This window comes from Mobula hypostoma, chromosome 8, assembly GCF_963921235.1.
Source record: "Mobula hypostoma chromosome 8, sMobHyp1.1, whole genome shotgun sequence".
Taxonomy (NCBI): Eukaryota; Metazoa; Chordata; class Chondrichthyes; order Myliobatiformes; family Myliobatidae; genus Mobula; species Mobula hypostoma.
Window position 1 is genome coordinate 68121759 of NC_086104.1, and position 25022 is coordinate 68146780.

Genomic DNA, 25022 nt, shown 5'->3' on the forward strand with positions numbered 1-25022 from the left:
GTGGAATGTTGTTTCAATTGGCTATATTTATGTGCAGTTGAATGATCATTAAACTTGAACTTGAACTAATGCTGCATCTTTCAGTTACTGTTACTTCTGCATATCTTTCTGCGCTATTTCAAAAAGCACTACAATCTTTGTAATATTCTGCTGTTTTTCACTCATCATTGTGTTTAATATTATCATGTATTTTATACTTTATACTTTTATACTTTATACCTTATTGTCACAAATAATTGATACTAGAGCGTACAATCATCACAGCGATATTTGATTCTGCGCTTCCGGCTCCCTGGATTACAAATTGATAGTAAGTATAAAAAATTTAAATTATAAATAACAAATAGAAAACAGAAAAATGGAAAGTAAGGTAGTGCAAAAAAAACCGAGAGGCAGGTCCGGATATTTGGAGGGTACGGCCCAGATCCAGGTCAGGATCCGTTCAGCAGTCTTATGACAATTGGAAAGAAGCTGTTCCCAAATCTGGCCGTATGAGTCTTCAAGCTCCTGAACCTTCTCCCGGAGGGAAGAGGGACGAAAAGTGTGTTGGCTGGGTGGGTCGTGTCCTTGATTATCCTGGCAGCACTGCTCCGACAGTGTGCAGTGTAAAGTGAGTCCAAGGATGGAAGATTGGTTTGTGTGATGTGCTGCGCCGTGTTCGCGATCTTCTGCAGCTTCTTTCGGTCTTGGACAGGAAAACTTCCATACCAGGTTGTGATGCACCCTAGAAGAATGCTTTCTACAGTGCATCTATAAAAATTAGTGAGGGTTTTAGGGGACAGGCCAAATTTCTTTAGTTTTCTCAGGAAGTAAAGGCGCTGGTGGGCCTTCTTGGCAGTGAACTCTGCTTGGTTGGACCAAGTCAGGTCATTTGTGATATTGACCCCGAGGAACTTAAAGCTTTTGACCTGTTCCACTTGCGCACCACCGATGTAAATGGGGTCGTGCGGTCCGCTACTCCTTCTGAAGTCAACAACCAATTCCTTCGTCTTGCTGACGTTGAGGGATAGGTTATTATCTTCGCACCATGCCACCAGGTTCTTAATTTCCTCTCTGTACTCAAACTCATCATTACCCGAGATACAGCCTACAATTGTTGTGTCATCAGCAAACTTGTATATTGCAAACTTGGTTACACAATCATGGGTGTACAGTGAGTACAGCAGGGGGCTGAGTACACAGCCTTGTGGGGCACCGGTGCTCAGAGTGATTGTAGAGGAGAGCTTGTCCCCTATTTTTACAGCCTGGGTCCTGTCTGTGAGGAAGTTGAAGATCCAGCTGCAGATCTGAGTGCTAAGGCCCAGGTTCCGGAGCTTAGGAATCAGTTTACTTGGAATGATGGTATTAAAGGCAGAGCTGTAGTCAATGAAAAGGAGCCTTACATATGCGTCTTTATTCTCCAGGTGTTCTAAGGAGGAATGTAGGGCCAGAGAGATGGCATCTGCCGTTGACCTGCTGCTCCGGTAGGCGAATTGCAAAGCATCGAGGTTGACCGGTAGGCTGTGGTTGATGTGTGTCATAACCAATCTCTCGAAGCACTTCATAGCAATTGATGTCAGAGCCACAGGTCGATAGTCATTCAGGCATGCCACCTTGCTCTTCTTCGGCACTGGGATTATCATTGCCTTCTTAAAACATGAGGGGATCTTGGACTGAAGCAAGAAGCAGTTGAAGATGTCAGCAAACACTCCAGCTAGCTCGCTTGCACAGGCCCAGAGAACCCGTCCCAGGACACCATCTGGGCCCATTGCCTTCGTTGGATTTATCTTCAGGAAGGCCCTTCTAACGTCCTCCTCGGTGACGATGAATTTCGATGCCACCAGGTCCAGTTCATCCGGAGGGAGCGGGACGCTCCTCTTCTGTTCGAATCTTGCGTAGAATACGTTAAGTTCGTCAGGAAGAGAAGCGCCACAGTTATTGATATTCCCAGCCTTTTCTTTGCACCCAGTAATCTCATTTAGACCTGCCATAGTCTACTGGCATCCCTCTGGTTAGCCTGGGCTTCCAACTTGGCTCGATATTGCCTCTTGGCGCCCTTAATGGCTTTCCGGAGTTCATGCCTGGATTCCGTCTAGCGACTGGTATCCCCGGACCTAAAAGCCACAGCTCCAGCCTTTAAAAGGGACTTGACCTTATAATTTATCCAAAGTTTCCAGTTAGGGAATACCCGGATCGTCTTGCAAGACACACAGTCCTCCGTGCATTTCCAAATAAAGTCTGTGACAGCTGAGGCATACTCATCGAGGTTAGCTGCCGAGTCCTTGGATACTATCCAGTCCACTGATTCAAAGCAGTCACAGAGGACGTCATCCGTTTCCTCCATCCAACGTGACACTACTTTTGACACTGTGACCTCCTGCTTCAGTTTCTGTTTGTAAGCCGGGAGGAGGAGTACGGCCTGATGGTCCGATTTTCCGAAGTGAGGTTGTGGGATGGAACGGTAGGCATCCTTGACTGCTGTGTAGCAGTGTTCAAGTATATTCGGCCCTCTAGTGGGGCAGGAGACATGTTGGTATAACTTTGGCAGTGCCTTTCTGAGGTTGGCCTGGTTAAAGTCCCCGGCTGTAATGAGCAAAGCCTCCGGGTACCTGGTCTCAAGTTCACTGATGTTGGCATACAGTATGTTCAGAGCACACTCGACGTCCGCCTGGGGGGGAATGTAGACCGCTGTGAGTATGACCGAGGTGAATTCCCGTGGCTGATAGTAGGGACGACACTTCACCAACAGGTGTTCCAGGTCCGGGCTGCAGGAGCTTGTCAGTGCCACTGTGTCCGAGCACCACGCAGTGTTGATCAGTAGGCAGACACCACCTCCCCTCGTCTTGCCCGAAGATGCCATGCGGTCCATCCAATGAATCGAAAATCCCTCCGGTCGGATGGCACAGTCGGAGGTGGCAGGGGAGAGCCAGGTCTTAGTGAAACAGAATACACAGCAGTTCTGCATCTCCCTGCAGTAGGTGAGTCTTCCTTTAAAATCACCCACCTTGTTCTCTATGGCTTGCACATTAGCTAGTAGGATGGTGGGCATAGGGACCCTGAAGCCCCTCAGCTCCAATCTGACCAGCAGCCCAGCTCTTTTCCCATGCTTCTTCAGTAAGTAGTGCATCTTTCCAGGTTTCCATCGATGCAGTGTGTTGTTGTCAACTCTTTGAGTTTGGTGGACGCGTCCTGCGGGGATCGATCGGTGGGTCGCGTCATCGGGCGCTCCGGGTCCGAGTTACGGGAGGCTCCGCTGCCACTTCCAGCTGCCGGGGGCCCAGGCTGTCGATTGGGTCGGGCCCCGAAGCCAACACTTAATCCCAGAGGGCCAGGCTCCTGATTGAAACAAGTCCATAAGCTGAGTCATGGTTGCGGAGGCCTCCGCTCCAGCCGAGCCTTGGGCTCGATTTCTGAGGTCGGCGGCGGAGGCCTCACTTCCGGCAGCTGTGGATGTCCACCAGCGGGGCTTTACGGCGGTCGCTCCAGGGAAGCTTCTGGGGCACCTTGAGGTCTCCGCCATCACTTCTGTGCGGCCATCTGCTCTGGAGAGGTGCTGGTTGGAATGGGCCGTGTCTCCAAGCGCTCCAGCACGGTAGCAGACCGCAGGTCTCCGGGAACATGGTGGGCCTCACTGGTCGGGTCCAGGTGCGGTCCGGAGTTTAAGAAGCAATTCTGGTGCGGTGGTCTCCAGCTGAGGCAGTAGCTTCGCCAGGGTGTTGTTGATCTTGCTAGATGTAGCAGATTGGAGGTTTAGAAGGGTTTCTCGGGTATAGGATAGTGGAGAGGGCAGTTTGCTCGGGAGAGCTCGCGCAAAGTCGCCAGTTACCGGCGCCATCTTAGATATATATTGTGAGTTTCATGTGAAGAAGGAATCTAATTGCACCCTGGTGTACTGTATATGACAACAAGATAAACCAATCTATTGATCACATTGCTCATGTTTATCTCCAATTTGTAACCTTATGTTTCTTGAAATGCAGAAGTAGATATAAACTTACGAAATCAAATCACACAACATAGTACTGTGTTTTTCAAGATTGGTCAATCTGGTGATTTGTGAGTTAGCAGAAGAAAATGCGCTGAGAAACTGCCATACAGACTCAAAAAAGGAAAGCTGCTGTCCTCACCCGCATTGAATTCCAGTCTGCATTCCATTCTGCTCTGGAGTGGCTCGGCAAGTCTTTCAATACCTATGTGTTAGGAAATAGGTGACAACTGCCTAGCACGTGTGAGGACATGTGATTGTCAAGCACATATTTAACCTACATGTACCTATTGTGGATGCCCTCACCTTCCTGGTTCATTATGTCAGGGGAGCAGGAAGCCTTGTGAACACCAAGAACCTGTTTGGGATCTGCAAGCACCAGGTTAAAGTCAAGCTAAGGGTTGACGATAAGGAAGCAATTATCCATCCTCCCTCAGTGTTCACTGTCAAAGGCAAACAGGGGTACATGTGTCTGCAGGACAACCCAGTGTGAGTCGCAACTGCAACAAACCTGGACATGCGGCAGCACAATGCAGTACAGTCATCTGCAAGAACTGCAAGCAGGTGGGCCACCAGACCAAGGACTGCAGGGATAAGCAAACGTTGCAATCTGTGCAGGAGGCAGTCCAATCTATAATGCACAGAGGCCCAGCAAAGACTGGGATCAGGAGGAGAAGCTGGACCAACTCAGCCACACGCCCCCAAATCCCTCACCAAGAGACAGAAGAAGAGATGGCAGAGATACAAGGACATCGCATTGGGATGCTGCAAATTTGTCAGGGACATATACTGCCTTCATGACTCTCCAGGTAACAATGTTAACTCCAAGCGTGCTGCGGGATGGCAGAAGAAGAGAAGTGAAGCTCTGTGGCTGCCCAAGGTGGAACTGCTCTTCACCACTCTGACTCCTGCAGATCTCCCGACAGCAATGCCACCACCTTCATCACAAGGGAACCCACTCCTCGAGGGAGAACAGCACCTGTACCCAAGACCAGAATTGGGGCAGCACTTAGCAAAAACTCTGGGCATGCAGCCTCAGGACAACTTAATTTGACAACAGACCCTGAACTCTGAGAAAAGCTGAGCTATGGAAACAAAGTTCACATCACTTAACAGGCTCAGCGTGGAAAAAAAAACGCACACTGTGCTGTTGCTTGCCGTGGTCAAGGCGGACATTACCGTCTGGCAAGCGTGTTGGCTGCTGCCTTCGGAGCTGGTTGTGGAACCAGATTTGTTGGGGGAAGGGGTAGCAATTGTTCCACTTCTGGCTGGAGCGGGGAATTCTCAGTCAGAGAGGTGTTTGGTGGATATATCCCTGTGGCAGATACAGGTAAAACGTACTCCACTCTGGCTAATAAATGTACACACCTCACCCTTGCAGAGTGGGCGGCTGAGTGTCCTCCAGCAGCTTTGACCATGACTGGCGGAATCCTGGCCAGTCAGTCTGGGCAGTGACTTCATACGCATCATCCGTACAGTTGTGGAGTCTGGCAGTGTCAACAACAGACTGATCGATCCTTCCAAGGACCAAGCTGCCCTGCAGATGGAGCTTCACCTGGTTGAGATCAGACTCGGCCCGGTTCGGGATAGATCCCTCTCTGTTCAAGGCAATCACAGTCAGATCTACCGACATCACACCGGTGTCCTTACCTCACCATCGTCTCCTTCAGGCTGACTGTCACCTCCAGGAAACCCCGCAGGCCGGGCTTGCGGACATGAAAGTTCAGCATCAAGTTGTGACCCTACAATTAAAGAGTTTGGGGCTTGTCTTGATTCCCTGGTGCACAGTTGAAATCAATCAAGGAGAAACCAACAGATTCTTTATCGTTAGAGATGCTTAGAAAGCAGAAGAGTGTCAGAGGGGATTACATCAACTCCAAGAAAGCATTCAGATTTTGCTCCCTCTGTATGCCTGCATCACTCCATTAGACTTTAGTTATTTAATGTTTTTAAATTATCTGCCTACAAGCTTTGAATTATAGCCCTTCACATTAATTACGACCCTTCATGTCTGATTGGAATTTGGAAAAATAATACCTTGCCCAGTCAAATAGCAATCCAGTGGCTATGGGCTGTCAAACCCAATGGCATTGATTTCAGTCAATCAGAGAATGACGTTTATGGAGCAAAATGTCAGTTGTTGCTTCATACTTTAACTTCTATTCAGTGCAGATGAAGCCACGCCCAATGCTGGCTGTCTGCAGAGATGTTTCTGAGGCTGAGGGAGAAACTGAATTAACAAAGTAATGCCAAATGAATAAATTTTCATTTATCACTGAAAGATAAATAAGCAGTAATTTTTATCTGCATTTATAATGCTTTATGAGGAATTGTGTGGGCTTCCTATAATGTCACCATTCTACACATATTAGGTCAGCCTGGCATAATAAACAAAACTGTTTCTGCACTTAAATAAATGGCTCTGTGAATTCTTCTGTGTTAGGATGTCACATATTTTTCATCCATCACTACGATAGGGAGCACAGTGTGAGTAAGTAGACTCCTGGGAGACACAATGTGAGTGGTCAGCTGCAAAGCAACACAAAACAAAACAACTACCACAGACTCTGCTTCATATGCTTGTTATTGTTTCAGTTTAATCTTAATTAGCTGCTGACGGGTTTCTCCTGACCCAAGTCTGAATGTTAAAGATGTCTTTATAGAAAAAATATTGTATCAGTTCCTCTTTAATTACCAACATAGTCAAGTTTAGTTACAAAATAGAATCAATGATTTTTACTTGAAGTAAAATTAAGTAATTCCATTCAGGCATCTGGATGAAGACGTCGTGACTTGCACCTACAACTCTTTCAACTCTGTGCAGGAATAGTTACGTCCCTTTAATTTGCTGTCAGTCAAACAATATATCAAATGAAGGGAGAGTAACTCTTTCTGCACTGAATAAGTTAGACTTCATATATTCTCAGCTTTACCAGTGTGTAAAGAGATGATGGTGTCACATGCTTAAAATTTCATAGTTCAGTAAGCTCTGAGGAGCTAAATTGTGGTCTGGTATCAGTAATGAGGATGTATAGTACAGTATGTTAAAATAAACCCAGACCCTGTAGTAACTCCACACAAGATGAGCACAGTCATGATCTATGTAAGACTAGGGAACACAGCAAGACCACTGGTGTTGGTCAGGAAGCACAACAGCAAGTGAATGATAATTCCGTTGTTGATTGCCTTCAGTTTCTCCTAACACTTTGCACACCTTTAACCTCATTACATAAAAGATATCAGTTCAGATATCATAACCGAAGACATACAGTAGCACGGGGCGAGGACTGTGGCTTGTAAACCTGCTACACAACATTTAATTTTCTGAATGTTGAGGACACATCTGATAGTACATTTGTGGCAATTGTCAGCTTTAGATGAGTGGGAACCACCCTCACCTCCGAGTCAGAAACTTAGGATTCAAGTCTCGGTCTAGGCACCTTCACAAGAACTGACAGAATGGTTGCATTTTCAGAGGTACCACTTTTGAAATATGAGCTAAAGTGAGATCCTACCTGCTCCCTCTCATGGATTTAAAAGATCCCATGGACCTATTCAGAGAAATCTTCAACATTATCCAATATTTACTCTTCAAGCAAGAATATTACTGATTTGTAGGCCATATGTTAACAGCAACAACTGGAAAGGACCAAGTTCAAAGTAATATAACTAGAGAAAGGGTCATTGCCAGATACTGGGGCCTGCAATATCCTTTGTGTCAGTTCTCCAATTTATATTTCACTCTGAGCGGAGAGTGGAGTTACTTGCAATGTAATTTGTCACTGTATTCCTTTGGGGATGCTTCCGATCTCCTGCTATAATTGACAGAAATGCTGCAAATAGGGTTAGAGGACATGTGAATGAGTTCATTCAGAAGATTTTCTTCACCTTTTACAGAAAAAAAAGCTATTAAAATCAGAAAGAGGTTTCCCTGCAAAACCATTGAGGCAAAATGGTAACGGGTTGGAAAATGAGACCGGGACAGAAGATTATGCATGACGTTGTTGAATGGTGCAGCAGGGTCAAAGGAGCAGGGTAACTACTCCTGCTCCAATCTTTTCTGTTCTCGTCAGTACAACAGTAAAGCTGTCATCCCCAGTCTGCAATCTCTCCACACATTATTGTTCAACAGATGGACTTGTGTCTCCAGACAATCACTTCCAGTGACAGAGGCTTTCTGCTGGAAGTTTCAGATTGAAATACATTTTTCTCAACATTCGTTGTCATCCTAAATTTCTGACCTTGTTTGCACATGAGATTTGAAGACAAGCACTGAAGATACAGTACTGTGCAAAAGTCTTAGGCACATATACTGTATATAGCTAGGGAGCCTAAGACTTCAGAACTGTATTTGTCAACGTGGAGCAGACAGCAAATTCGTAAATCTAGCGGGAGCAAAAGATGTTGGGAATAGCGAAGGTAGAGCACTACAGAAGAGATGTGGGACAGGTGGCAGAGAAGGAGTGTCAGGGATGGTGGTGTGGTGTGAGTCCAGCTCTGAAACACCAAGCAAAGTCATCTGATTCTGAACAATTGGTTTATTGATCATTAAAGAATTTCCCTCTGGTGCTTCCTGTTCCCTCCCCTCTCCCTGCCCCTTCCTGCTCTCAGTCTGCAATAGAGACTCATATCAGAATCAGGTTTATCATCACTCACATGTGTCATAAAATATGTTTTTTTTTGCAGCAGCAGTACAGTGTAATACATAAAATTACTATAATATTGTGCAAAAGTCTTCAGCACCTTAGCTATATATATATGTCTAAGACTTCTGCACAGTACTCAATCTAACAGAGGAGTTGGGAACCTCGGCGGGAGGAGAGAGAACAGCGCACCGCGCGTGCACAGCCCTCCGGTGAAAAATGATATCGTATCCGTTAAATAGGGGCCGTGGACAATTCTGATTTGATGGAGACAGACATGAAAGCAGAGAGAAACATCTGGAGAAATTTCTGAAACGCTCGTTCGCTGCTGTCGTTACTGCGTGATGGGGAATCTTTCAGAGGGAAGGCCTCAAAATCCCCGGCTTTGCCTGCTGTTGGCGACCGAGAAGGAGGTCAAATCGTTCGGACAGAGGTGGCGCTCAGTACTCGGTGTCGGAGAACTGATCAGAGCTCGAAGTTTTCGGATGACTCAGAGTTGGATTGTGGTCAGCATGGCAGGGAGAGTTTTTCTTCCTTCTCCCGTCTGCGTGAGATGTGGGACATTTGAGAAACTTTGAACTTTTTACTGTGCTCATGGACTTCTTCATCAAGTTATGGTATTGTTGCACTGTTGTAACTATATGTTATAATTATGTGGTCTGGTTAGTTTTTTTCAGTCTTGGTCTGTCCTGTGTTTTGTGATATCACACCGGAGGAAATATTGTATCATTTCTTAATGCATGCATTACTAAATGACGAAAAAACAGGATTGCGTGTCTTCATAATCTAATCTTCAGAACCATTCGTGTTTCTCGTCCTGTTTCAGGTAATGAGATATTACGACGAACGTCGAGCTGTCGGGCAGGCTTAATTACTGAGTTCAAACAATTTCCCTTGTTCCGATTCTCCAGCATGACATTGTAACAACTCAGAGAGACACTGAATCTTTGCTGTCCTTCTCTATCAACAATTTCATCATAAGCTCTGAGCAGCACCAAACAAAAACTGAAACTGATTCTGAGAAGGCAATTAGAAATATTCATGAAATTTTGCTCAACCACCTTGTGAAAGTTTCCTGCACTTAGTCGAACAGGAACTTAGAGCAAAGAGACAACTGAATTGTTCAGTCTATGGGACTCAGTGACTCTAGTTTGGGATGATTATTCGGTTAACTTCTCTCGGCTACAGAATAGCTGGAGTATAAAGGTACATGACGCAAAACTGCATTGACCAAAGCTGCAATTGGCAATGTCACAACCTCTCAGCTTCTGGACTGACAGTTGACCTGGTCTACAGAACTCAAACCCCTTCAGCTAATCACTTTCCAAAAATATACTTTGTTCATAAAGTTTTTAAGTATACGGTAAAGGACATACACAGACATCACATACACCATGTATTGCTTACAACATCTACATATTGTCACTGGGTGTTAGCTATCCTTTACATTATCTATCCTCACCAATTTTCTGTGCATCCCTCACCACGCGCTCCTACACCATGAAATATGGCAGTCTGCATTGTAGGCGAAAAACTTTCGGGGAGACCAAACCCCACCTTCCACCAAGCATTTTTAAAATTTAAAAATACACTACAGGTGACAGCGGGGTCCCATTCCTGTGTACCGTCTACTACCATTCAGTAGCAGCCACTACCATCAGGCAGGAGGTGCAGAAGCCTTTGGTCCAAAACTGCCACGCTCAGGAACAACTATTGCCCATCAACCATCAGACTGCATTCACCGCTAAGCTCAACTGATACCACCAGCTACAACCTCACTCTCAAGGACTCTGTACAACCCACGTTCTCCGTATTACCTTTTATATTTGCAGTTTATCTTCCTTTACATATTGATGTTCGTCAATCTTTGTTCCTGTATCGGTGTCCATAAAATTCTATTGCATTTCTTTTTCTCTTGCAGATGCCTGCAGGAAAATGAACCTGTGGGTAGTATATGATAACATATCCATACTTTGAGAATAAATTTACTTTGAATTTTAGATTTCAGAACCCGAACAGCCCACAAGCTAGAAATGTATTTGCGAACCAGATTCCCAGTTGGCAGAAGATAGCTGTAGCCCCATGGGGTTGTATCTGTCCAGTATCCCTAATGCTTGTGCATATGTACAGACTGGGGAGGACCCATGAACAATAAAATCAATTGTATAAAATACAGAACATCCAAGTCACCATGGTTATCACAAGTCATGGTATTGATATAAAATTGAAATAATTAGTTGCAGTTGTGGGCCCTCTGGCCTGTCAAGCCTTTTTTTTACCACTCGTCATGTTTCTGGGAGTGATCTTCCACTTCGATGTTCAATGCTATTTTCTTGCATCTTTCCCACATACCGTGGTTCCTTCAAAGCCCAGAAATCGGTTTATCTCTGCTTTAAATGAACTACATGACGGAGACTCCACAATCTCTCAGGGTAGAAAATTTCAAAGGTTTATTCTCCACACAAAAATAATTCAAATGGTTACACTTTAATATCAGAGAATGTATACAGCATGCAAGCTGAAATTCTTCCTCTTTGTGGACATCCTGGAAAAACAGAACAGAAGCCCAAAAGAGTGAATGACAGAAAAATGTTAGAACCCCAAAGCCCCCTCTCCCCCTTCACCCACACAAGCAGCAGCAAAGTCTCAACCTCCTCTTCCTCCCCCCCCATTTCAGCAGAAAGTGTCAGCACACACCACCCACCGAGCAACAGCAAAGCCCTCAAAGAGAGACCATGATCTGCAGTCCACAAAAGCTATTGTTTACCCAACAGTTCGACATGACGCAGGCTCTCCCTCTCACTGACGAGGGACAGAAAGATGACACCCATTTCACAGACCAACCAACATCGAGAGAAAGAGAGAGGGAGGAGAGAGAGCAGAGAGAGAGGGGGAGGAGAGGGAGAGGGGGGGAGCGAGGGGGGGGGAGAGAGAGAGAGAGAGAGAGAGAGAGAGAAACCACTCCCGGAGAATGATGGAGAAACGGCCAGTCGGTGAGCTTCAGGAGCGGGAACTCGTCCACGTAGTTTGAGTGCTGTTACAGATCACTGACTTCAACAGAACCCCAGCCACCTTGAAAACTATAAAAGAGACATTAAAGAGAGGAATTTAAGTTGTTTCTGCAGATGACCTGGAAGAAGTAGCCATTTGGTGCCATCTTATCTCAAAATAATTCCCTTCATCTCAGTCCAAAAGAGTCTTCCTCTTAATCAGGACACCCCATCCAAGGGTAATACTTGCCCTGCACTTAAATACCATCGTAACTCACTTAAATCCAGGCACAGAAGAGTGACACTCCTCCTTGACATCAGTAAACCACTGATGCTGCTATCTATTTTCAGGCTAAAGGCCCTAGTTAGTTCCTCAAGGCAGAACGTGCAGTAAGATTGACTCTCGACTTCACGGTCTGTCCTGTTATGATCTGCATTGTCACTTTCACTGTAATTGTAACACTATATTTTGCATTCTGTTATTGCTTTATCTCATCCAGTAAGAAGGTGGCACGTTTGGTTGCAGCAGCTTCTACAGCTCAACAAGAAATGTTATTGTCTTTTATGAATGTATTTTTTACGATTACAAGACCCTGCTGGACATTAAGAATGTAAAGTACTGCAGGTCTTCCCATCAGCGAGTTGCTCACTGGCAGAGAAACTGGAGAAGCTGGAGCCGGTGGAGATCTTGCTGCTGCCTGCGTCAGAGGAGTTGGTGCATCAAGTCAGTGTGACATCCAACAGCAAGTGACCATCACAGTCGCTTTTCTTCTGATCACAAGATCCTGTTGGACGTTGTTAATGTGGAATGCTGCAAGTCCGATTCACTGATTTATTGGCAGACGCCGGGGGAGCTGCGTGGCTTTGGCCATCGCAAGGACGAGGCCTCAAGCCGTGGAGTCACCTGTTTACAGCTGCCCGGGAGGGAGGTGTCAGCGTCGATGCACACCAGCCAAGGCAGAGCAGCATCACATCCAAGCTGGAGTCAGTGCTGCCCCCCAGTGTTTGCTCAGCAGAAGACAAGCCATATTGTGTTCAACTGCAAACTACTGCAACATTCAGGGACTCAGGGTCTTGAACTATATGTTTTTTATGTGATCGTATTTTAATGATACCTTATATGTGCTACAGATATATATATCTTGTGCTGTGTGTGACTTTTGGTATTGTGCTTTGCACCTTGGCCGTGGAGTTCTGCTTCATTAGGCTGTATTCATGGGTAATCATGTATGACTGAATGACAATTAGACTTGAACTTCTCTGTTGTATTATTTTGATATAATGAAATGATTCACACGGATGGCATGCAAAACTAAGTTTCTCACTGTACGTCATAACATGTGATAATAACAAACCAATTACCATGAGCAGACACGGTGCTTGGAATAGACACTGGGCAGATGAACAGAGATTATAGTGATGCCTGCGTTCATATTCATTGATATTTAAAGTGGAGTGCAGGTTGAGTCATCCTGCTCAGCGGTCACACGAACAATGGCTGACACCATGTTGCAACAAACAGATTGACTCCAGATTTGCTGTTTACAGCATGTGTCATATAATATTTCTATGCAGGATAATAAAACAGACAACACAGAAGGAGCAAGATATCACAGAGTGAGTCCTATAGACCTTCATTAAAATTTCTTCATGGTCCTGGCCCTCTTCATTACTGTATCTTTTTCCAGCCCTAAAGCACGACACTGTACACAGCATCCTTCCATATAAACTCATCCTCCACCCCTCTCCATTTGTTGCTGTGTCTTCATAATAACATTCCTTCTCAATGAAGGGAATATTCTTCTGATGAGCCCAATGCATCTATAGATGTGAATCTCCCACTATTCAGGACACTTACAGAGAAAGATGCATAAAAGGGCCCAAAAGATCATTGTGGGACCCAACCACAAACTGCTCCAGGAAACAGTACCACAGTATAAAAACCAGGACCAACAGGCTCTGGAACAGCTTCTTCCACCAGGCCATCAGACTGATTAATTCATGCTGACACAACTGTATTTCTATGTTATATTGACTGTTCTGTTGTACATACTATTTACTATAAATAACTATAAATTGCACATTGCACATTTAGATGGAGACACAAAGATTTTTACTCCTCATGTATGTGAAGGATGTAAGAAATAAAGTCAATTCAATTCATTTCTCAGATAATCATTCAAATTGGCTGGATTCAAACAAAAATAATACCAAACTAATGCCAGTATAAGCTCACCAGCTGTGGGGCACAGATCTTGGTTGAGTCATCCAGATGGTTGTATGAATAAAGACGTTAGTTAACATTACTCAAACACATCCAGGCAAATTATATTAAGACAACTGAATAATCTAGAACTCAAAGATTTGTCAGTAAAAACTTGATAAGCATCACCTCCTTTTGTAGATACTGATTTACCCGATTGGCAATGACCTTGGATAGAATCTTATAATCCACACTCCCCTACTGCTTGTGGATGAGGGTGAAGATGTCCTTCCTCCAGGCCTCCTGGATTCTGACATGCTGCCCAGCTGGAGGCATAGTGTTGTATACTTCCAATAGCACTTCAAGTGCCAAACGACCAAGGAAGCATTTGCTTCCTCAAGTTTTATTCTTCTGTAGAGAGTGGATGCAATGTTAGCTCTTTCTGGATGAGTGGTGTCTCAAATGTCTGAGGATTGGAAGTTCTGTGACACGATGTAGCTGTGGTCTTCCTGTTGTACAGACCATTATGGAAGGACTTACAGACTTTCCATCTGTCCATCTGAGGATTTTTTTTCTGAACAGTCTTCTGTGGATTACAGGGCTCTCCCTGTTAGCCTCGTGGAAGAAGCATGAGCATCTTCTTATTCTGAGTGGATTTTGAATTGGAGAATGATTGTGGAGGACTCTGAGGCAAAGAATGAGTCTCTCCCTCACATTAACCCCACCCTCTCCCACCCCTGACTGCACACAGGAGCAGATTCTGTCAGGTTTTCTGGAGCTGATGCAAATTCGTGACTCATTCCCCCCCCCCCCCCCCCACCACACACACACATCTTGCTATTGTCTCAAGTTTTGGGAAGCACTTTTTGGGAGGCACTTTCTTCCTCCTCATTCCATGCTTTCCCCATGTCCTCCTCTCCCTGGTAGGAAGCCAGCGGCTGAGCACAAGAAATAAGGTGGATGATCTTGTTGCACTTTTACAGATTGTCAGGTATGATGTTGTGGCCATCACTGAATCGTGGCTGAAGGATAGTTGTAGTTGGGAGTTGAATGTCCAAGGTTACATGTTGTATCAGAGGGATAGGAAGGTTGCCAGAGGGGGTGGTGTGGCTTTGCTGGTAAAGAATGGCATCAAATCAGTAGAACGATGTGACGTAAGATCAGAAGATGTTGAATCTTGTGGGCTAAGAATCTGCAAGGGTAAAAGGACCCTGATGGCGGTTATATACAGGCCTCCCAGCAGTAGCTTGGATGTGGACCACAGATTACAATGGGAAATAGAAAAGGCATTAAAAAGAGCAATGTTTTGATAGTCATGGGAGATTTCAACATGCAGGTCAATTGGGAAAATCAGGTTGGAAATGGATCTCAAGAGAGTGAGTTTGTTGAATGCTGAAGAGATGGCATTTTAGAGCAGTTTGTTGTTGGGACCACTGGGGGATCAGCTATACTGGATTGGGTGTTATGTAATGAACCGGAGGCGATTAGGGAGCTTAATTCCAAAGTAAATTGGAAGCAGATGCTGGCAGGGATGTCAGCAGAGCAGCAATGGTGTGAGTTTCTGGGAAATTGAGGAAGGTGCAGGATAAATGTATTCCAAAAATGAAGCAATACTCAAATACCAAAATAGTACAACCATGGCTGACAAGGCTAATTAAAACCAAAAGAGAGGTCATACAACAAAGCAAAAGCTAGCAGGAAGACAGAGGATTGGGAAGCTTTTATAACTCTATAGAAAGCAACTAAAAGAATCATTAGGTGGGAAATGATGAAATATGAAAGCAAGCCAGCAAACAATATCAAAGAGGATAGTACGTTTTTTCAAGAATGTAAAAAATAAAGATGAGGACCACTACAAAATAAGGCCAGAAAAAAATAATGGGGACAAGGAGATGACAGATAAACTAACTGAGTCTTTTGCATCAGTTTTCACTGTGGAAGACACTAGCAGTGTGCCAGATGTTGAAGGGTGTGAGGGAAGAGAAGAGAGTGCAGTTACTATTACAAGGGAGAAGGTGCTCAAAAAGCTGAAAGACGATGGACTGCACCCGAGGCTTCTGAAAGAGGTAGTGGTAGAGATTGTGAAGGCATTAATAATGATCTTTCAAAAATCATTGAACTCTGGAATGGTGTCAGAGGACTGGAAAACTGGAAATGTCACTCCACTCTTTAAGAAAGAAGGAAGGCAGCAGAAAGGAAATTACAGACCAGTTAACCAGTGGTTGGGAAGATGTTGGAGTCAATTGTTAAGGATGAGGTTATGGAGTACGTGATGAGACAGGACAAGATAGTACAAAGTCAGCATGATTTCCTTCAGGGAAAATCTTGCCTGTCGAGCCAGTTGGAAGTCTTTGAGGAGATTACACATTGGATAGGTAAAGGGGATGTAGTGGATGTTGTATATTTGGACTATCAGAGCCTTTGACAAGGTGTCATACATGAGACTACTGACCAAGTTAAGCACCCATGGTATTACAGGAAAGTTACCAACATGGTTAGAACATTGGCTGATTGGTAGAAGGCAGCCAGTGGGAATAAAAGGCTGCCAGTGACTGGTGGTGTTCTGCAGGGGTCAGTGTTGGGATCACTTTTTATGCTGTATATCAATGATTTAGATGGTGGAATAGATGGCTTTGTTGCCAAGTTTGCAAATGATACGAAGACTGCTGTTGAGGAAATAGGTAGGCTGCAGAAGGACTTAGACAGATTAGGAGAATGGGCAAGAGGGGACAATGAAATACAATGTCAGAAAATGCATGGTCATGCACTTTGGTAGTAGAAATAAATTTGCAGATTATTTTCTAAGCAGGGAGAAAATCCAAAAATCTGAGATGCAAAAGGACTTCAGAGTCCTTATGCAGAACCCTAAAGGTTAACTTGCAGGTAGAGTCAGAGATGAGGAAGGCAAGTGCAACGTCAGCATTCATTTCAAGAGGTCTAGAATACAAGAGCAGGGACGTGATGCTGAGGCTTTATAAGCACTGATGAGGCCTCACCTTAAGTATTGCGAAAAGTTTTGGGCTCCTCATCTATCAGTGCTAGCATTGGAGAGGGTTTAGAGGAGGTTCACAAGGATGAATCTGGAAATGAAAAGGTTATCATATGAGGTACATTTTGATAGCTCTGGGTCTGTACTTGCTGGAATTTAGAAAGATGAGGGGGTTTTCACTGAAACCTTTCAAATGATGAAAGGCCCAGATAGAGTAGATATGGAAAGGATGTTTCTCTTGGTGGGGGAGTCGAGGACAGCCTCAGGATAGAGGAACATCCATTTAAAAAAGAGATGCAGAGAAAATTCTTTAGCCAGATGGTAGTGAATTTGTGGAATATATTACCACAGGCAGCTGTGGAGGCCAGGTCATTGGGTGTATTTAAGGCAGAGCTTGATAGGTTCTTGATTGGACACAGCATCTAAGGTTATGGGGAGAAGGCTGGGGAGTGGGGCTGAGGAGAGGGAACAAAGAATCAGCCATGGTTGAACGGCAGAGCAAATTTGATGGGCTATCTGCTCCTATTTCTTACGAGCAGCCTGAAGTGGCTGACCTTCCTGTCCTTTGCCTCAACTCATTCTCAACAGGAGCCTCGACTGAGGGAGAGGAAGTATTCTCCTTCCTGCAGGACTTGTTGGCATCTTCCCTTACTACCTGTGCACTTGGGGCAGGACTTACAGAGGTGGCTTGTGTCCCCACAAATTGCAATGCTTGGGGTCCTTGGTCTAGTGGTGTCCTGCTTGCAATTGGAATCCTGCCCGGCTTTGCTGCAGTTATGACATACCCTAGCTTGTCGTGATTAAATGCAGAACTACAATTTCGAAATTGCAAATAAAAGCGGGTCGAGAGTCAACCTTGCCCCCTCATTGACTTTCAGCTTGACCTTGACCTGTTCGCTTGTTAATCCAGATCGCCAAATGATCGAGGCTCCCTGCTCTTCCTCCCTAAGTACACCTGTGTCAGCAGTTCGCCAGTGGGAACGTGATGGTGGAGGGAGGGAAGATTAAACCTGTATACAGTCCTCAGTCAACGAATCGAGTCAGTCCCACCCCTCTTCGCAATTCTTTCTGTAGTTGCTGGAAATCAGCTACAAGTGCCAGAACTTTAGAAAAAAAACATATCTTGAGCACAAAGAATAAACTAGAGCGGTTACAGCTGAATGACTCCCCTGCTAAGTAGCAAGTGGTTCACAGACACAGATTTCGACAATAAATTTACTTTGAACTTTGAGCTCTTCCAATCTTTCGAGCGACGGGCCCATCAGAGGAAGTCCCGTCCGCTTATTTACATACCCAGAAAGCTTTGCATGGAGAGACTGGAATTTGGGGCTTATTGTCCATCCTTCAATGCCCTTAGTTTTTAAGTTGGTAATATATTTCTACATTAAAGAGGTCCCCACTGCATTAACATGATGATTAGGGCTGCTCGCTGTGATTTTAAAGTGGTAAGCCTAGTGTGACCTGAGCGTATCGGGCACATTATGATCAGTATACTCTGGTTTCTCTTCAGATCGTATAAATCTTTCGCCTTTTACTAAAGATTTCCGTGGAGAGGAACACTCAGAGTTTTAACCAATTTTTTGATGCCCTGCTCCGTGCGGGGCTTGTTTACAAGTGAAAAATAGAGTTCTGTGGCTATACCTTTTACTCATCTTCTGGGTGTTTCCCCCTTCCCTTGTCTTTCTCCCTGGACCTCCTGTCCCATGATCCTCTCATATCCCCTTTTCCAATCACCCGTCCAGCTCTTCCATCCCTCCCCCTCCTGTCTTCTCCTATCATTTTGGATCTCCCACTTTCAAATCTCTTACTCGCTCTTCCTTCAGGAAGTCCTGACGAAGGGTCTCGGCCTGAAACGTCGACTGCACCTCTTCCTAGAGATGCTGCCTGGCCTTTGTGTGTGTTACTTGAATTTCCAGAATCTGCAGATTTCTTCACGTTTGAGAATTTAGTTGTGGATTTGTTTGATTGTGATATGTTGCTGCTTCGTGTGTCGTTTGTAATATAAACTGTGTTGCACTGGAGAAAGTACATTTGAGTATGCATATGAATTCAATCCTATGTCGGTGTGGTTTCGCCTACACACAGAGCAGTTTCAATGCCTTGAGTAGAGTGTGCGTAACTCCGAATGAGCAGATTAACCATTGAGAAATTAAAATGGGTGAATTTCTCAGGTCCTGATGCAGGATCTCTCTGCCCATAATATTTGCTGTTTATTCATTTCCCTGGATGCTCTCTGACCTGCTGAAAGTTCCTCTAGCATTTTGTGTGTTGCTCTGTAATTCCAGTACCTGCAGATTCTCTTGTGTTTATCAAAATCAGGATTATTATCACCAGCAAATGTTGTGAAATTTGTTAATTTAGCAGCAGCAGTTCAATGCAATACATAATATAGAAGAAAAAAACAAAATAATATTAATACATAAGTAAACCAATTACAGTATGTGTATATTGAATAGATTTAAAAAATAGATGCAAAAAAAAAACCCAGAAATCATATATTTAAAAAGTGAGGTGGTGCCCAAGGGTTGATGGTCCATTTTGGAATCCGATGGCAGAGAGGAAGAAGCTGTTCCTGAATGGACGCTGTCATTCAGCTTGGTGAATGGCAGTAATTCACCATTAATTGGTTCCCACAGAGTCTGCCTGTGGCATAAGATCTTTGTGTGTTAGTGGGTGACTTTGCTCAGGTTCTTGCCCTCTGTTCAGCACCTACTATCCCTATCTTGCACAGATTGCTCCACAAACTCCCCTCCCCCCCCCCCCCCACACACACACACAATTGAGATACAAGAGAGACTACAGAGACTACAGATACTGGAAATCTTGAATAACACACAAAATGCTGCAGGAACTCAGAAAGTCAGGCAGCATCTATGGAGGGGAATAGACAAATGTTTCAGGCCAAGACCCTTCACCTCCTGATGAAAGATCTCAATCTGAAACATTTATTTATTGTTTATAAGTTGTTCATTCCCCTCCAAATTTGCTTCCTGCATTGCTGAATTCCTCTCGTGCTATTGAGGGAATTGCAATATTCCATGGTATCCTGAAGCAAAGGGACAGAGAGAGTGCTTTAAAAATGTTAATTTGTCTTTTGCAGGTTGCAGAAAGAAGTTTCTTCAAATAGATGCCCTCAATGTTGTTTTTATTTCTACTCTAATGAAGCAGACTGATGTTACTGTATTAGTTACTGTTGTCATTTGGGGCTAGTGTTGGTGACATTGAGCTGATGTTCTGCCCAACTCTAGACAAGTTTGCTGAGGAGACAACTGCATTTAATACTGAGTGAATAGCTGTCAACATTCACACTTGACGCACCATCGTACTCATCGTGTAAATGTACAGAGATTATTTGAGTAGATTGTTTGTTAGCATCTTCAAAACTTCTTAGAAAAATAATTATCTTTTTTTGACATTGCTGCTCCTCACTCCCTCTGCTGGATTTTTGTAGGAGATGCAAGGCATAAGGTTTCTGATGTATTTTGTTGAAGAAACATTAAGGTAATATTAAATTTTGAATAATTTTTAACCCAGCTGTAATATGTACTAGAAAATCAAGAAAACAGAAGACACTATGAATCTGAAATAGAAATTGCTTCAACACCTTCGCAGGTCAGGTCAGACTGAAAGAGAAACAATTTGCATCTGCCAGACCCAAAGCAAACAACCTCTCGCTCAGCACGAGCAGAACTAAAGAGCTGATAGATGGTTTCAGGAAGGGGTAGGTTAGCAAACATGCAGAGGTCTACACTGGGTGACCAACAACAGAGAGAATCAGCAGCTTTAAGTTCCTGGCTATAATCATACTGGATGACCTGTCCTGGGCCCAGCACATTGATTAAAATCATAAGGAATGCGCAACAGTGTCTTTACTTTCTTCAGAGGAGAGGAGGCTCAGATTGTAAGCAAACACTAACAAACTTCTACAGATGTACTGTTGAAAATATCCTGACTGGTTGCATCATGGTCTAGTATGGCAACTTAAATTCACAGTAACCTAAGAAGTGGCAGAGACTAGTGGTGTCAGCCCAATACATCACGGGCACATTCCTCCCCACCGTCAGCTGTAGATGCTGCCCCAAGAAAGTAACAGCTCCCATTAAAGATCCCCATCATCCAGGCCATGCCACCATTTTGCAGCTACCTTCAGGCAGGAGTATGGAAGTCCCACACCCTTCAAATATTCAGTTCATGATCCAGCCAGCAAAACCCTAAACACCGAGGTTTAGCAACACTGTACTGAGGAACACCACAGGACGGGCCAGTGTTCAGCTTGCTGCTCGCCGAGGTTTATTCGTCTCTGAGCTGAACTGAGGCTGCGGCCTGCAACTAACCGGCTCCCGGACCGGCTGCTGCGATCAACTGGCTTCGTGGCTGTGGACTCGCCTTCGTGAACTTTAGTTTGGAGTGTTATTTGTTTACTTTTTATTGTTTGCATGATTTGTTCTTTCTGTTTGTACAATGGGTGTTTGATTGTCTTTTTTTAAATGGGTTCTATTGGGTTACTTTGTTTTTGTGGCTGCCTGTAAGAAGACGAATTTCAAGGTCATTGATAGTATATATACTTTGATTTTTAAAAATGCACTTTGAACTTTGAATACTATGATCACTTTGCACTAAATGGACCTCGTTTTTCTGTTGTAATTCTGTTCTTTTTCATTAAAAAATTGCACAGAAATTACATTTATGTTTTTCTTCTGAATGTTGCTTATTTGATGCCTTGTGCCTATGATGCTTCTACATTACACTGCACCTGTGCACATGACAATAAACTCCATCTGGTTTGACTGAAACCTTTTGCCAAAGGGAGGATGTGGCCGTTTAGTACTTCAAGCCTCGCTGTTCCTTTCTGTGCCTTGTAGCGCATCGGGTGGCAACTTTGCCATTTCTTCCGCATTTTTGTCAGCTTTTTTAATGAAGCCAAGTTGCTAGCATTGCCCATGAGGGTACAGCATTCTCTGCGTGAAGACTGCTCCAAGCCAGAGAAAGAAACAGCAGAGATGATAAATGAATAAAACATAAATATATTCTTTTGAATAAGGGGATGAGCTGTTAAATGTAGAAAAAGATTAAAGGGAAAAGCAACATACAATTTGGGAGCATAGGTGAGAGCATGAAAGGTATTGGTATTGGCATTGGTTTATTATTATCACATGTACCAAAATATAATGAAAAGTTTGTCTTGCATGCCTTTTATACAGATCAAATCATTACACAAAGCACTGTGCTAGTGTAATGTGCTGTAATGGCTTCTCTGTAATGTTTCACTGCTAAGGCTAATGAAATGGCTTCTCTGTAATATTCACTGCTAAGGTAACAGTTTCTCTGTAGCAGCAATGTTTGGGTTATGGCTGGAGATAACAGGTTATGCATGTTAGCCAATCAGGATTTTGTTGCTCTGTCTTGTGAATCTGGAAGGAGTTTTTTTGTGGGCTTTTGCCGGGGAGAGATGAGGAGAGAGTTGGTAGATCGCCGGACGGGGTGGACTCGGAGCGAGGGTCCGGAAGAGGTCAATGGTGAATGATTGGCTTATCTGTGAGCTCCAACTTTGTGCAACAGACTGTTTAATAAGATTGGGCCCTTTTTTTCTTTTCTTTTATTTCTCTACTAACCATATAGTCAAAGTAAGAATTATAATCTTAATTGTTTAATCGTTTATTGTGTACTGTTTGTTATTTCGGGTACTGATTTGTAACAGGGGACACATCGTGCAGCAACCACCCAAACAAGATTTCTTAAGTTTGGCCAGGCTGGGGGTTATCACCCCCTATATTAAGTCGCTAGCCGAAATGAGAGTTACACTAGAATAAGGTAAAACCTTAACAATGCAGAATAAAGAGTAAAAGTTATTGAAAAAGTGCAGTGCAGATAAACGATAAAGTGTAAGATCATAACGAGGTTGACTGTGGAGCCAGCAGTTCTTTTTATCGTAAAAGTAGTCCATTCAAAAGTTTGATAACAGTGGGATAGAAGCTATCCTTGAGCCTGGTGGGACGAGCTTTCAGACTTTTGTATCTTCTGCCCGATGGGACAGGAAAGATTAGAATAGAACCTTGAAGAAAATCTCCAGTGAACAAACACAGCTAGGAAAGAAACTTGTACCAACGTCAGTCACTCAGAAGGTGAGACTCTGAATGTGATGTACTCCTTGAGGAGACCTTTCCTGTCATGGGCTTAAAATCTTCTTTTGAGTTTAGAACTTCACAGTCAGCAAACCCAATACCATCACACTGATTATGTTTCTGTCTCTTACTTTTTGGTTTCTCCTCATTGGGGTATGAAGTTCTGGAGTTTAGAAAGGGATTTTGTTGGTGTTGTTGCCTCTTCAGTGAATATTTCTCAAATGATACTGCTGGGATTTGATTGTATTCTTCTACTGGGAATAACAAAAATGTAGTGTGAAATTTGACATGGTTTCAAATACTCATGATACGCAGCAATGCAACCCACAGAAACAAACATTTAACATCCCTGGGTTAACAGTGGGTGTGGGATGAGGATGGGCACTGTGGCATAGCGATTAGTGTAGTGTCAAGCTTTACAGCACCAGCGATGCAGGTTCAATTCCCACTGCTGCCTGTAATGAGTCTGTACATTCTCCGTGTCCCTGAGTGGGTTTCTTCTCACATTCCCAAGTATGGGTTAGTAGGTTAATTGGTCACTTGGGTGTATGTAGGTGCTGTGGGCCCATTGAACTGGAAGGGCCTGTTACTGTACTCTGTCTCTGAATAAATTATTCAGCCATCTACACCTGCTACTCGATACTTCAGAAGGCCACAGTAATGGATAATTGGAGGAACAAATTCAAAAATTGTTAGTGTAAAGATGGATAAAATTATTGATTTCACTTCGATTTTTAAAATGATTGGTACAAAGGTAAATTATTGAGAGTATTTTTTATCTTGAACCTCAGGTATGAATCCAAACAAGTGGACACCCGAAACTTCAAATGGCCTTGTGATCAAATTTCAACGCTTTATGTAAATTATATTGGTTAAATACAATTAAGTGGGTAGTGGCTCCATATGTCACTACTACAGGGCGTGACAACCCTGCCTTACATGAGTCCTGGGCTCAGCTGGCTCAGGCTGACAGTACCCAGTATGGGCCCCTATCCAGGGTTACAGATCCCACTGCCTTGTGGGTATCTTCAGGAGAAGAGAAAGCTAAGGAGTAAACCCTACACAAATCCGGAGTGGAGCCCCTAAGGCGGTTGGATGACATATCACGTCACCTCCCGGCAGCTCCTGCAGCCAAGCTGATGCCAAATATACCGCGTCGCATTTCTTCGGACCACATCCGCGAGGCCGAGAGGGGGATCTTGATGTCCGGGCAGCCCAGGATCTCCATATTCTTTGCCCAGGTCTGTGCCCCGAGGGGCATCCATTGTCTACTTAGACAGACCGATCCATGATTGGTGAAATGTCCTAATTTTGAAAAGAGTTGGCAATTCAAAGATAACCTAAAAATTATTACTTTTAGTTTAGCAATTAACATCTTTCTTTTCCTACTCCTTCTTTGGTAGTGCCTCAAGATCAAGGGTTAACTTGCTTCCACTCTATCTGTGCAGTGACAATGCTGATGCGGAAACTACAGATTTCCAAAAAAAAAGGAAAAATCTGTTTGACTAAATGAAAAAAGGGGCCAGTGGTAAACTAGGTGCTTCTTCCTCTGGACTTCAATGTGCTTTTAATGCATGGACACAAGATTCAAAGGTTCATTTATTATCAAAGTACTGCATGTATCCATGTACAACTCTGAGATTTGTCTTCTCTAGAAAGCCACAAAACAAAAAAAGAACATAAAAGTCTTTCAGATTGTGAGTATAATTCTAAATTCTGCCACTCTGCTTCGAGTGTTCATGGATTAGGGATTCCCAGAAGTAAGTAATGATGTTGCATTTTTCAAGGAGACTCAGAGAGCCTCCCTGATTTTGTTTCTCTATCCACCAGATAATCTCTTCATATAACTTAGCTTGAAATAGAGTGTCTGTTTCAACTGAATGGTTTTGAATGACATGGTTTGTTTTATGTTTGTTTTACAGTTTAACTACTTGAAAAATGAAATAAAATTAATGAATGGTGAAAAAAACACATAAGGAGAGTCAGTTACAGTGATTTCAAAGTTCAAGTAATTTTATTAACAAAGTACATACAGTATATGTCACCTTATACTATCCTGAGATTCATTTTCTGGCAGGCATTCACAATAAATACAAAGAAACACGATAGAA

At 43.7% G+C, this 25022-nt stretch overlaps 1 protein-coding gene and 1 non-coding gene across 5 annotated transcripts in view; one reads left to right on the forward strand and one right to left on the reverse strand.

Annotated features, from left to right (window-relative positions):
• stx11a (syntaxin 11a) overlaps positions 1–25022 on the reverse strand; it is a 132390-nt gene that overhangs the window by 76699 nt on the left and 30669 nt on the right. For 2 of the 4 annotated variants that reach the window (XM_063056055.1, XM_063056053.1), the window contains exon 2: positions 10425–10532. The exons of the other annotated variants lie outside the window; for them this stretch is intronic. The gene's annotated coding sequence lies outside the window, so the exon portion shown is untranslated. The remainder of the gene's footprint in view (positions 1–10424; positions 10533–25022) is intronic. 4 annotated transcript variants of the gene reach the window in all.
• On the forward strand, positions 18280–18394 carry LOC134351243 (U5 spliceosomal RNA). The gene has a single exon (XR_010019090.1). It is a non-coding gene; the product is annotated as a U5 spliceosomal RNA (small nuclear RNA).